Genomic DNA, 14,734 nt, shown 5'->3' with positions numbered 1-14,734 from the left:
ACAAAAAAATAAAAACTTTAGATAAACAACAATTCTCTCTCGTGATTCATTATGGTTTCCCCCTGGACCTGCAAATCATATGGTCTGAGGTGAGTGAAATCAATAAATAAATAAATACTCGAATTCTCAGTGGAGCATGAGATCTTTGTTTGGTTCTCTCTCTCTCCTCAGTCCTGCCCCCGTCTTTATGGGCAGATGATGGATGGGGCGGCAGTGAACGCACCTCTGACGCAGACTGGAGATCATTCCCCAGGTCCCCAGCGGTGCTGGTAGCCTACTTTGCACAATACAGGTCAATGCGAGCCGTTCTCTCCATGGCGAAGCAATACGCCCCCACATTCAGGGTTTTATACAGTAATTCACACAGAGCACACATCTACTGTACAGTCACTGTACAGCCCTTACAGATCACTAAACGTTTAGCATATTTACATGCAAGTAGCCAGGGTGAATCTTTGCTTATAGCTCACACAAAAAACACTAAACAGCCTACAGCTAAACTAATGAACTGCATTACTCATCTTAAGAATTGTTAATTCCAATTATTAAAGAATACAATTATTTAATGAACATCTGTGACTTTTATCATCATTATTGATAGAATCAATAAACTCAGTCTGAGCCTTGCATTACTGGTAATTTTAGCCATTATTTCAAGTATGTGCTTAATGTTATACCTAAGATGTAAAAACACCATTTCCTTTTGGTGAAATCTACAGTACCGCAGCCAGCAGCCTTCAGTGACGAGCCCATTACAAAATCAGTCACTTTTTCTATTTCCGTCTGGAACATTGTAAAGCAGTGAGTGGGGTAAGAAGAGCTAGTTTTAACTTACATTGTTTTGTTTGACCAGCGCACGAAAGGAAAGAGAACTGGGAGACTGAGGTAAAAACTAAATTCACATAATTATATTTCAGAATATATCCTATCAAATTAAATGATAAGGATTCTAGATGGGTCGCAAGGGCTAGCATTTTTTTCTCCTTTATACCAAGGGGCCAGATTACTAAATCCCATGTCCACACACCTTTTCCCTGTCTTACTAAATTTCCTTTTTATTGAAGGCCAATTAAAGTATAACTAATTTAATTTGTTTTTAAAGATTTTAACTATAAACTTGTGCAGTTATGCTAATTCAGAAGGAAAACTTTTTTGTCAGTGGACAGAAATATTACCCCAACAAGCCAATGCAACCCAAATTGCATTGTCTGTAAACTTGCAACAAACAAATGTACAGAGGGGTCCTTTTTTTATCTGTGGCCTACAGAGCATTCTACCAAAAACAAAACCTAAGAGGGCAGTTAAAAAGGGCTTATTCAAATAAAAAAAGAAAATAATAATAATAATAATAACTAATAATAATAATTATTATTATTATTATTATTATTATTATTATATTATTATTCCAAAGTTACCATGAAATAAAAACCTGGTATCTGCAGGTTTACCACATTGCAATTTTAAAGACCTTTAAAAATCCTTTTTTAAGATCTGCTGCACTTCACATTTCAGCCTTTAAACTATTTTTAAAAAAAAGGGATTATTCAAAAAGTATCAATTATTATATTCATTGAACAATTATTATCAATTAATTATTATATCAAATAACATATAATATAGTTTTTAGTGTCTTATTTTGTTTAGATTTTGTATAATGCATATAGCTTTTTGTCTCGGATCCACTGGTTCACATTTTTAAAATATATAGCAAAAATAGCAGATGGTACTTATTGAAAAAGCAAATTCGTTGTCTGGCTAGCAGGTTATTCACTTTCCAGTGGCAGAATATGGTGGTTTCCCCGAAACCGCAGTACACAAAGCTGATGTTGCAGTGCTCAAGTCTATTCAGTGAAATCATAGCATTTTGAAGTTTAATCGTCATATTAATCCATATAGCAATTCTTGTTTTTCGTCACCAAATACCTCTTATAATTTAGACTTTTTGTAACAATTTAAGAGTTTTCCTGGCCTTAAATGTAACACATTTAACTTAGACACTTTTAAGGACCCACGGGAAACCCTAATAAGAACATAGTTGCAGTGCAACATTTTTTTTTTTTTTTTCTGGGGTCATGCATTTAGCAAAAAGCTTTTGCTGACTATGAACAAAGTCCCTTTAAGACAAGTCATGTCACTCGGCGGCCATCTTTGAAATGCCTCTCGGGCATCCAAGTGCAACTCCTATCTCTTTTGAATGGGGTTTGCGGAACATTAATTCTACAAAACTGTTCACTATCTTGCAATTTAATTCATATTTGAAATCACCAAAGAAATCTGATAACAACTGGGTCATAAATGTTGTTTATTTTTTGCTCAAATAATGTTGATAAAATTTTATTATTCAGCAGGCTAGATCAGCCAATGCTCAACTCGACTCAGAACGCTGACTGTTTATATAACAACCGGGATTGCTTCTATCGGCAGAGTGCAGTGATTGGCTCCTTCTTTCAGAAGGCGGGGCTTCCTGCGATTGAGCAGGCCATATTGAGCGTTGAATTTTTTTTCCTATTCAAAACATAAACTAAACGAGTGACATGTCTTGGGTATCTATAGTCTTTGCTATGAAATTTACCTTTGAAATTTGAGGCAAGTGCAACTCTGGCATCCCTGTAGTTTGTGAGCAGTGGTGGCGTTGGGGTTCCCCAAACATATGGGTATCCTCTTGAACTTGGGTAAACGATAATCTGTTTACCATCTTGACTGGAAAATACCATTTTCATGGTCAGTTTTTTCATTTATTATTGCTAATGTGTTAGTGAATGTTTGACAATAGATTGCACGTCCTACTACGCTGAAATTAATTACGGGGAGCGGGCTGAAAACTACCGGCCTCTACTGGTTGGAGATAGTATTAACATAAACTGAAAGCAACCTTTACATGACTTGCTTTTAAAATGTTTTAAATTGATCATCCGAGGTCCTAATATGATCCAGCGGGCCGTACTAAAAGACACTGTGGGCCGTATACGGCCCAAGGCCTCCAGTTGCCCATTACCTGATCTAAATGACAGGTCCAGAGCAAAATGTGACTTCTGAAATAGGCCACCAACCTCAGCTTGCCCCGAAGCATCTGGCTCACTTGCCACCACAGTTCTGTAAAATAATGATGATAATAATATTAAATAAATAATCAAATCAAATCAAATTAATATAATCAGTACAGAAAATAATTTATATAGAATTAAAATATAAATAATTAAAATTTTGAATGGTAGTGTATATACCATCGCTGTCACTGTCAGATATAATAAATGAATGTTGGGAGATAAATTATATTAGGCAAGTTTTCAGCCAGGCCTAAAAACACTGAATTACATCATTATATCCCTTTAAACACCACACCGCTCTATCCAAAACCCAACCCTAAAAAAAAAAAAAAAAAACTTAACTAAATGACACGAATGTGTCAGCCAACCTGACAACAATGTTCTAAATGATTTAACAGACAGTAAACACTGATTGGCTAAAAAAGGATGTGCTGGTACCCATATGCTTTAGCTGTTTACAAAAGCCAGCGACAGGTGTGATTTCTCAAGAACACCTATTTCAGTGATATCTGTCATATAGTTGGGACATTTCTTTGCGTGGCATTAAAACTACATATGAATAAACGTTCATAATAATAATGTCACACTCAGTTGCATTCAAACCAGTCACAAGATGATGAAGGTAAAATTATCTTTAATATTCCACGCACACGAAGGTAAATCCACAAGAGGAAAGCTTGGCACACGGAAAACATAGACAAGATCTGACAAACACTAACTGAACAGAGAGGCACCTTAAATACACAGGAAAATTAAGATAATTCACTAGACAAGGTGAAAAGAATGAACTAATCAGCCACGAGGAAACTAACTAGTCAAGGGAAACATGAAAAAAGAAAACAAACTAAAAGTCCATGATAGTGACAAATAATAACTTATATAACTAACATATTTACTTAATTTAAATTGAATGCCTTTTATTTTTGGTCAAATCAGTCTCTTTCTGTCTGCCTCTCTAAGCTGGAAACCGATCCTTGTATACATTCTCTATCTCTGGACACATGCTCTTTTGATCCGAGCCCTGAGTGAAAGCCAAACTTCTTTACAGACTATCTGTAATATTATATAATCCAGGTTTTATTAAGAACCAAAAAATCTCCTTCAGTCCATAATTATGTGTGGTTATGAAGCACACTATGAAAAATATTTTAGAACCATCAACCCACCCACTTGCTCTGTTCAACTCCATTAGCCACATCCTCAATATGCTGCTGCTGAGTCTCAAAGATCGGCGTTCCCATGCTAGCACGCTCACGGCATATATTTTAAAGGAATAGTTCTATCAAAAATGAACATTCTGTCAGTATTTACTTCACCGTCATGGGTTTCCGATCTGTATGATGTTATTTTTACTGTGGAACATGAAGGAAGGTTTTTAAAGGATTTTTCATGTGGCTCTTTTCGCAGACAATATAAACAGTTCATGAATCTTTTCTACAGGGGAAAAAACTCTTTCAAGGTCATACCAAGCGTATACTAAACGATAATTTTAAAATTTTAATAATCATTCTCATTCTATGAAACATCATCAGCCAATTACGCATCCACCTGACTTTAATATGGAGGCTATGTTCCACCACAGAATAGGAAATTAAAAAAAAAATAATTGTAAATTTTATTACTTCACATTTTTCCAAAAAATAAAGTCAAGATTTATTAAATTGCAAGATTTCATCAGATTTTTGGAGGGTGAAAAAAAGTGAGAATTGCAAGATATAAGCTCAGAATTGCCGAGAAAACATATCCTGCAATTAGTTTTTTGACTGATTAAAAAGTGCATTTTTCTTAAAACAGCTCGTTAAAAAAATAGTGAAAACGACATCTATCTGCATCACACAATTATAATAAACAAAATTATATAATCAGCTGGTGTGGATGCTAATATAGTTATGGTTATCCTTATAGTTATCATTCTTTGTGAACAACATGAGGCTGAGTAAATGAAAGAAATGGAAGCTTTAACGCAAGTTCTACCGGGACGACTTAATGCTACTTCATACATGCCATTTAGATCTAGCCAATTATCACTATGGCACCCAGAGTTATATAATGGCGCTTTTTCCACTGTGTGGTATGACTCAGCTCGGCACGGATCCAGTATGGTACGGTACGGCTCGGCCCTCAGCCCACGGTTTTGCGTTTCCCCACTGTAGCTTTAGCATGCGGCTTTAGAGTGCGGCAGCGATTAAGTCACATGTTGTTATAGTTGCGCCGCCTCTACTGCCTGCCAAGACTCGCTGGATCCTCGCTCCTCTGCTATCAACGAGATAAACGTCTATACTTCCACAACAGACAATTAAAAAAAAAAAAGGTGCCCACCCTCGTTCAAAACAGTTGGGATCGATCCTTCTCTGGCCGTGTCTGACATTCTAAAGGATAGTTCACCCCCAAACATAAAACAAAATGATGTTTATCTGCTTACCCCCAGGGCAATCCAGGATGGAGTTGACTTTGTTTCTTGTCGTATTAGGTTTGTTTCTCTGATAGATTCTGGTACCATTGCCAAGCACTTGACTTCTGCTGAGGAGACTGCAACGCCTGGAGTATAAAAATCAGTAATTTGTGTTCTAACTACTGCAGCAAACAAAGTCACCTACATCTTGGATGCCCGTGGGGGGTTAGCAAAATAAACACATACTTTTATTTTTGTGGGCCTGAACTATCGCATCTAAATCTAACGGTTCTTTGTTGTTGTTTGTTGCTCTCGCACGTTCGGGTGACGCCGGTAGTGACGATCTTCACTCCGCCCAATCCGTGATCAGAGGTTTACAGCCTGCAGGGGGGGTGGGGTGTGGTGGTGGGGGGGTGGACGGGGGGGCGGGGGGGGTACGGGGGGGGGGGGGGGGGGGGGGGGTGTGGGGGGGGGGGTTGAACCATCAAACTCGATAGTGGTATTAGAAGTAGTCTACCAGGTCCCAGGTTACTGGTGCCCAGTGGTAACCCCCACCAAAAGTGCCCTGTACCGTGAGCCCTTGACCGGTGACGTACCGTGGCCGTACCATGCAGTGGGAAAAGCACCATAAGTTCTCTACTCACTCTGTCCTTGCGTTTGCGAGACATGCCGATGTTGACCTTCACCGCCTCTGTCGGGAAACTTTTGCTTAAAACAGTAGCCACAAACTTTTTTCGTTAAAACGAACTACTGACATTATATTAAATGTAACCTTCTGTAAACGATTGTGTTAGTGACATCACTTTTTTTTTACATTACATAATTAATTAATTAATTAATTAAAATTCTTCCATTTGTTCAGTTTGAGAAATACCCAGATTTGTATATTTTATTGAATGTTTAACATTGACTCAAATTAAGAATTTCTGTATGGATTTTATAAATATTCCATTATTTCGTTCAGCCAGCCGTGACTTATTAGGGCAGAGTCCACAAATTTTCAGGCAAATTTTAATTTCACAGCCATTGTCAGTTTGAGACTACTTCACGTATTTTCACAATTACTGTTAGCAAAACCTTGTTACGGACCAAAATGATGTAATCAGCTTCAGCTGCTTTATGCTTGAATTAGTCTGCATCTGGTAAATAACTAGTTGGTGCCTTTCTCTTTCTATGTGGTGGAGCATAAAACAGTCTACATCCTTATTGGAAACTTTACTAATTGCACGTAAAGACCTTTCTATAGTTCTGTGTGTTATTATAATGCACATTTCTTGTTAAGAATTTAGTTTTTGTTCCCTGTGGTACAATTCTTGTCCTGGTCAGTTGCATGCCTGTGCATGACATACTGCTGCTGTGCTACATTTATCCCTGTATAAGAATTTACTTTGAATTGTTTTGCAGGGTTTAATAGCTTGCTAAAGTTCAGTTAGCTAGTAAGGCGTTCTTGTCAAATATAAGTGTTCTTATCCTTCTGCAAAGGTAATGTACCACAAGGATATTTTTCTATCTTTGTCCTTGCTCTATGCATGCCTAGTATTTCTTTAACTTATATTTCATGCAGTCTGGTTTCTCTGGGGGGTGGTTTTTACTTGTCCGGTTCCAACGTTTAAATGGAGTCCTGTCTGCAGAGTCTATAAAGCATTTGTGGGAGCAGTCCAAGCTTAGTTTTTTACAGTTCCAGTGTTTGTGCTTTTCTGAGACTTTCTGTTTTACAAAACTTCTACATTCTATCACTTACATTACTAACTTAATGGCCATCCCATCACAACGCAGTTGTTTAGAATCTCATGACTTGCAGATGCAGAGATCTGTGGCTCTCACCTCATCTTTACACAGGTAATTATTTTGAACTGATGCTACTACGAATGTAGTCTCTATCAACTTGCTACACACGGTCATTCTCCCATTCAAGTCCTAGCTACTGGTGGGGGTTACATTCAGTTTCCTCATACCTATTGGCTTCAGTCTTACTTGGCCTATTATGAACTTTTCGTATATCATGGGTTATCTATGTGGCCTTCACATTACAAATACTCTTGTAGGCCCTACAAGCAATCAGATTTTTCTTTTTTCATCAGGTAAGTCTGATTAATATAGTTTATGAAGTTTGGCCCATCTTGGCCTTTGCACAGCATTGAGTATTCCTTTACATATGAGACAAGCAATCAGATTTTTCTTTTTCTCCCTTTTTTGGGGGGTTTCCTGAGTGGGTTCTGGCAGTGAGATGTAGTATCAAGCATGTGCAGGAGTCTAACCTAAAAAATGTTTATTATGTATTGTATTTTTTTCTTTCTTGGCAGCTGTTAGAAACTAAATACCTAATTTTATCCCTTTTCTTAAAGGGGTAATGTGATGCAATTACAAGTTTTCCTTTCTCTTTGGAGTGTTACAAGCTGTTTGTGCATAGATAAAATCCCTTAAGTTGCAAACACTTAAGTTCCAAACCCAAAGAGATATTCTTTATAAAAATTCAGATTAATCCACACCCTCCTAAAACCCCTCGTTGAAACATGCCCCATCATGTCTACATCACTGTGTGGGAAGATTTGCATAACACCGCCGAAATTTTCACACAAAGAAAGAAAGCATAACTTTGATTCTCACTGTAGTATTGGTTGCCGCCGCCATGTCGTGGAGATGCTGTGTGTTTCATTGGTGAAAGCGAAACTACTTTGTTTGGCCTTCCAAAAGAGGACACAACTACAAATCAGTGGTTAAGTTGTATTTACAACACTGTTCCAGAACAGTTCAACCAATATCTCAGATTTGTGCAGCACATTTTACGCAGGACTGCTTCTTGATCCTGGAAAGGATTTGCACAAAGGCTGTTTCTGTAAAGTGGGACAATTCCAACTTTGCAAGGACAGTCTGGCGCTTCTGACTCACAGCCTGTAAGTAGGTTTTCATATTTAAAGAATTTGCCACCGACGATTCACTGAGCCTTGGAAAGCTATCCCGGATGTGTCAAGTTGGGTTATAAAAACCAAAGAAAGAGGCAACTGGAGTTCAGTTTTGCTCGCAGGCCACCTTGCTTCCAATAGTTTTATTCAGACTTCTGTACAGGACAACGATGCTCATGTTCTTCGGTCTAAAGTACAAACACTGCTTGGAAAAGGGGCCATGGAAATTGTTCCTTTATTAAAAAGTAAGTCAGGTTTTTGCTGCCATTACCTCCTCATTCCCAAGAACGATGGCAGGCTCAGACCCATTCTCGATCTCAGGTATCTGAACCGCTCACTTATGAGACGGCTGTTCAAGAAGTTAAGTTTGAAACTATCCTTCTGCAGACTGGTTTCTGTCAGTGGATCTGCCACCATGCGAGTGTAATAATACCATTTTGGAGGTTAGAGGTCTGTCTAAAATACCTCTTAATGCCCTTTAATGGTCAGTCTTCTCTGTTGGTGCGCGCATGGAACAAGGACCTGTCCTCGTGACGTGTCTCATGGCTAACCTTTCTAAAGAGCTGTTAGTTAAGGGGTGCCAACCTTCCCTGCTCAAAATTTTATGTGGTATACCAACGGCAGAAAATCATCTCTCGTGGCTGGCCACAGTCAGCTCAGCAGAAACGGACTGGGTCATTAAGTTTCTGAGGGGAGCACAGAGAGTTAAAAAAGCCTCATCATTCATTCTGTACCATGGGGGGGGGGGGGGAAAACCCTTTATCTATAGTCCTCAGGGCCCTATGGGGCCCTTCCCTTTGAGTCACGTCAGTTCGCTCACCAGGGCAACCGTGCTCTCAGTGGTGATGATCATACTTAGGGTTAAGGAACAACAAATGATCATATTTCTCGGGTCCGAAGTAACAAACACTGCATGGGCAGTGCAAATTGTTCACTACCAGTGATAAGTGAGTAAGGTTTTGCGGACCCCCAATTACCTCGATCTGAAGAAAGATGGTCGGACTCAAATCATTTCTCAATCTCATCATCCTGAATATGCCGGCTCTTTGAGATGGCCGTTCAAGATGTTAACTTTGAAACAGAGTCCTGTGCAAGTATGTCAAGAGGGACTGGTTTATGTCAGTGGAATCTGAAAAGATGCTTACTTTCACATCCAGATCGCTCCTTAATCACAGAGCATTCTTGAGATTTGCAATCGAGGGAGTTGGCTGATTAAGTACCACAGTACTGCCATTTGGACTATCCCTGGCCCTACGCACTACTATAAAAGTGCATAGATGTGGTTCTTTTCCCCTCTGAAACAGTGGAATCCGCTTTCTGAAATATTTGAAGACTGGTGGTTTAAGACAGGTCAGAATGGAAACTCATCACTCACAGGTTTCTGCTGCTCAGACACCTGGAGAACATTGGGTTGAAAATCAATTTGGCCAAGGAGTAAGGTGATCAACAGCCAGCGAGTGGTCTTTCTGGGCGGACAGTTACAATGCTGCCCGATGTGGTTATGGATTACCTGGACCACCCTGGACTATATTTAGCAAGTAGCAGCCGCATTCAGATTAGGGACTTCAGACCTCAGCTCCAGGAAAAATGGAGACTGCATCCCAAATGGTGCAAATGATTGTCGGTCTTCGGAAGTTCAGAGGTAGACACTCTTCGCCTCAGAAGATCAACTGTTCACTACCCAATCTACTTTTTTGAGAATGTGATCAATTGGCCAGAGCTCTGAGTCTTAGCTCAGCGTAGTGGTCTGTCCTGGGAAAGTTATCAATCTTGCCCGATGTGGTTCTCTTGCGAAGCGAAAGGCATATGGATTACGCTGGAACGCCTCCCTGATATTTAGAACATGTCTCATGTGCTAACCTTTCTACAAGGAGCTGTTAGTAAGGTTGGCACCCCGTCCATGCCTCAAAATTTTTATGTGGTAACCAACCGAAGAACATCATTCTCTCGTCGGTATGGCCAGTACAGTCAGCAGAAGAAACGACTTGGTCATAATGTTCTGAGGGGAGCCACAGATAGTAAACAGCCGTCATCCTTCATTCCTGTACCAATGTCTTGCCGGACTCCTATCCTATAGTCCCTCAGGGCCCTAGGGTGCCCTACCTTTTAGTCACTTCAGTTTCGCTCCCAGATGCCACCGTGCTTCAGTGGCTGTCTAGTACGACTATGGTACCCTTAACAGCCTGTATTTCAATCAACATTTGCTCATATTCGCCCTGGTCCGGAGTACAAACACTGCATGGGGCAGTGGGAAATTTGTTACTCCAGTGATAAGTTCGTTAGGTTTTTGGTTTTACTGCCATTACTTTTCCTCATTCTGAGGAAAGATGGGGACTCAGACCCATTCTCAATCTCATTCATCTGAATTGCCTGCTTTTGAGATGGCCGTGAATCACATATGTTACCTTTTGAAACGCTATCCTTGTGCCAAGTATGTCAAGAGGACTGGTTTATGTCAGTGGATCTGAAAGATGCTTACTTTCACACCATCCAGATAGCTCCTTATCACAGATCATTCTTTGAGATTTGCAATCGAGGGAGTGGCCTATAAGTACACAGTCCTGCCATTTGGACTATCCCTGGCCCTACGCACTTTTATAAAGTGCATAGATGTGGTTCTTTCCCCTCTGAAACAGATGGGAATACGCTTTCTGAAATATTTTGAGACTGGCTGGTTTTAAGACAGGTCAGAATGTGAACTCATCACTCACAGGTTTCTGGCTGCTCAGCCACCTTGAGCACCTTGGGCTGAAAATCAATTTGGCCAAGAGCTCCTGGTCTTCAAGCCAGCGTAGTGGTTTTCTCCTATGGACAGTTATCTATTCTGCCCGAATGTGGTTATGGATTACGCTGGAACGCTCCACTAACTATCAAGTAGCAGCATCATTCAGATTAGGGACTTCAGAACCTCAGCTCCAGGAAAATGGAACTGGAGGACTGCATCCCCAAATGGTTCAAATGATTGGGTCTGTCTTCGGAAGTTCAGAGGTTAGACCTCTTCGCCTCAGAAGACAACTTTCACTACCCAATCTACTTTTTTGAGAATGTGAGACAATTGGCCCAGCCCTCTCACCTTCCCTCCAGTTTCTTTGCAGCTCCCTACAAGTGTAACTAATTCAATACTCATGACGTGTCTCATATGCTAACCTTTCTACAAGAGCTGCTGGATAAGGGGCACACCCCTTCCACACTCAAAGTGTATGTGGCAGCCACTGCGGTGAAACAACTTAGTCATTAAGTTTCTGAGGGGAGCTCACAGATTGAATCCACCTCATCCTCATACTGTGTCGACGTGGGACTTATATATGTAGTCCTCATGGCCCTACGGGGCCCTCCATTTGCACCACTTCCGTCAGCTGACTTGCAGCCCCTGTCTCTTAAGATCGCCCTTCTTTTGGCTTCAGCATCAGTCAAGTGAGTGGGTGACCTGCAAGCACTGTCAGTAAGTGTTTCCTGTCTTGAGGTTGGGCCTAACAACTGTAGAGTCATCCTACAAACGAGACATGGCTATATGCCGAAAGTGCTCTCCCATTACTTTTAGAAAGCACAAATCATTACCATTCTAGAGCTTCCCAATCCAGATGGTGAGCTGGGTCCCAATCCACTCTGCCCAGTGCGGATTCTAAGAGTGTATGCCAAGTGCTTTGGCCTGTTTAGACACTTACTCACTGGATAGTGGATGTTATAGCCTTGGCTTACGCCTCAGTGGGCTTGCAGTGCCCTATAGGTGTGAGGGTCCACTCCAACAAAGGAATGGCCTCCTCCTGGGCTTTGTCCAGTGGGATTTCTATTGGTGATTTTTGTGCGGCTGCCAGCTGTTCGTTGCCATTACCTTCACCAGGTTTTATAAAATTGACATTCCTGCCCCGGGACATCATTGTAAATGGAGAGAGTTATGTTATGTAGTCCTCAGCCTAAACGGCTGGGTCTCATTATTGGCTCATGCTTACAAGAGCCCTCAGTACGAGTGTTTTGTAGGGGCTGGGCTCGCACAGCGGCTTCGTTCTGCACTTGCTTATAGCACTGCGCTTTTGCCTGTGTTCCCCATAAGCGTGTCTACACAATAGGAGAGACAACACCAAAGTTAACAACCTAACCACTAACCCAACATATAATCCAATGAGCGTTGCGTAAGAGCATGCGTAGGCTGCCGTTCTTTAGGGCTGCATGCAAACGCGATGACTGTCGCTTCAGTGAAGATTCTGACAAAATGGCACTCAGAGCCAACTTATATAGAGGTTGCTCCTCCCTTTTGTGGGGGTTAAAGCGTCATTGGTTCATGCCGCAACACAAAGTAAACCAATCAGCTGGCTTCAGTATCAGAGAAGTAAACAGGAAATTTACCCATTAAGCGTGTCAAGGCAATGACTGGTTCCTTTACAGTAGCTATCATGAATCTCTTTAAGTCAGCACATGGCTTTCTTTTTCCTTTCTTTCCCCCTTTTTCTTTCTTCTTTTTCTTTCTTTTTTCTTTTCTTTTCTTTCTTTTTCTTACTTTTTTTTCTTTTATTTTTGTCTTTTCTTTCTTTCTTTTTCTTTTTCATTTATTCTGACCTGCAAGATCACCTGTTGAATTCGTAGCTTAGCCGTGAGTGTCACCAATAGATGTACAAAAATTACATTAGCTGTATTCCTCAGCGGCTGGCATTTCTTATGAGCCCAGCAATGTACATGCTGTAAGGGAATTGTTTAGCTCGGCCCCCCCCGCAGGCCATGTGTTATTCACACGGTTTATGGTAGTGTGGTGTCTAAGATAAGGAATATTTGCAGTGAAATAAATAGAACTGTGTTAAAAGTCAAGTAAAGTTTTGTTAATCACACTGTACCACTCATCATATGTCTACCTCTCATCTGATGGTAATAAGCGCCTTAATTTAGTTGACAGCTCATTAGCAATGCACAAAACAGACAACTCTAGAAATGTCTCCTTCCTACACATGGCTCTCGCATTGTCTTTTTTTATTTTTAATGGGTGCTCCATAAGTGAAATCTCATTGACCTGCATTGTTGTGTTTCAGATATCTTGTATCAGAGAAATGAAACACTTTCTTTTTCCATTTGCAGAAAAGAATAGAATAGACAGAACAGAGTAGAATAGAACACAGAATAGACATAGAAATAACTTTTGGATTGTCATGTACAGCTGTACAAGTGCGGCACATACACATATAAAGAATGTACATTTAACAAAATGCAAAAACAATGATACAGAAAATGTGTAACAGTGCCAGTAAACAGGTGTGCAGTAGACAGTGCTATATGTAAACAGTTATAGTATACCAAATGTGCAAAATAGGTATAGTGCCAAATGTAGGCAGATATGTACAGTAGTGAGGAATGAAATATTAATAAATACAAGAGAATTAAGGAATAAATATATAACTGATGAGAACATACACCAGTAGGCTGTATGAGTAGTAAGTGTATAGTCCTTAATATTCCTCAACCTTTGAAGCTTGTGATATAAGTGATATGTCCTTTTGATTAATTGGAGTTCAGTTCTATGATGGGACGTGGATAAAAACCTGTTCACTGGTCTGGAGGTGCGTGTCTTGAGGGATCTGTAGCGTCTTACAGAGGGCAACAGAGTAAAGAGGTGGTTGCGCAAGGAGACAGCGGTGGGAAGAGTCCTTTATTATACTTCTGGCCCGTTGTATGCATCTGGTGCTGTAGATGTCAGCAAGTGAAGGCAGCTGTGCAGCAGTAGTGATTTTTCTATACAGAATTGCTGACTCTCTGCAAACAGCTTTTTTTTCAGCCATAGTGCAGCCAAGCATACCACACCAGAATGCCATTGTGTGAAAGTATGCTATCCTACTGAAGAGCAGTGGGTAACAGGACACAAGCAGCTGCTGAGACAGGTTAGCTTTCGACTCAACATCATCAGAAAGTAACAGCCGTTTGCTGGTGCCTTCTTGACCTAGGGAACGTTGTGTTAACAGTCCATGTGAGGTCCTGGGAGATGTGTGTGCCAGAGAAATTTAAAAGGTGGGGGGACGCTCTCCATCATTTCTCCCCAATTGTATTGAGGGGTTGTGCCTTTTTCTGTTTTTGGAAAGAAAGACTGGCCCAAAGATCTCATGATGTTGAAAACGCCAGCCCTGAGATTTTGAAAGTGTTCGGAAACCTTTTCCTGCCAGCTGATGGCATGATTCTTATGAACAGATGAAGCGATCTGAATCACAAAAAAAATATGTATGTGCAAGTAAGTTGGGTACAATATTGCTTTAAATTAGGCTTACAATTACAAATATGATTATGTTGTAATACTTCATTTGTGACATTTTCCTGAAGATTTTGCTTATGTAAAAGTGGCTAAGACTGCATGATTTCAGAGGTGTTCGAGGTAATGCTAGATGATGGCACAAGTGAAAAGGAGAAACAACCTCAAC

Source organism: Cyprinus carpio, chromosome A14 (genome assembly GCF_018340385.1).
Source record: "Cyprinus carpio isolate SPL01 chromosome A14, ASM1834038v1, whole genome shotgun sequence".
NCBI classification, from domain to species: domain Eukaryota; kingdom Metazoa; phylum Chordata; class Actinopteri; order Cypriniformes; family Cyprinidae; genus Cyprinus; species Cyprinus carpio.
Note: the sequence above shows the minus strand (reverse complement) of the source record.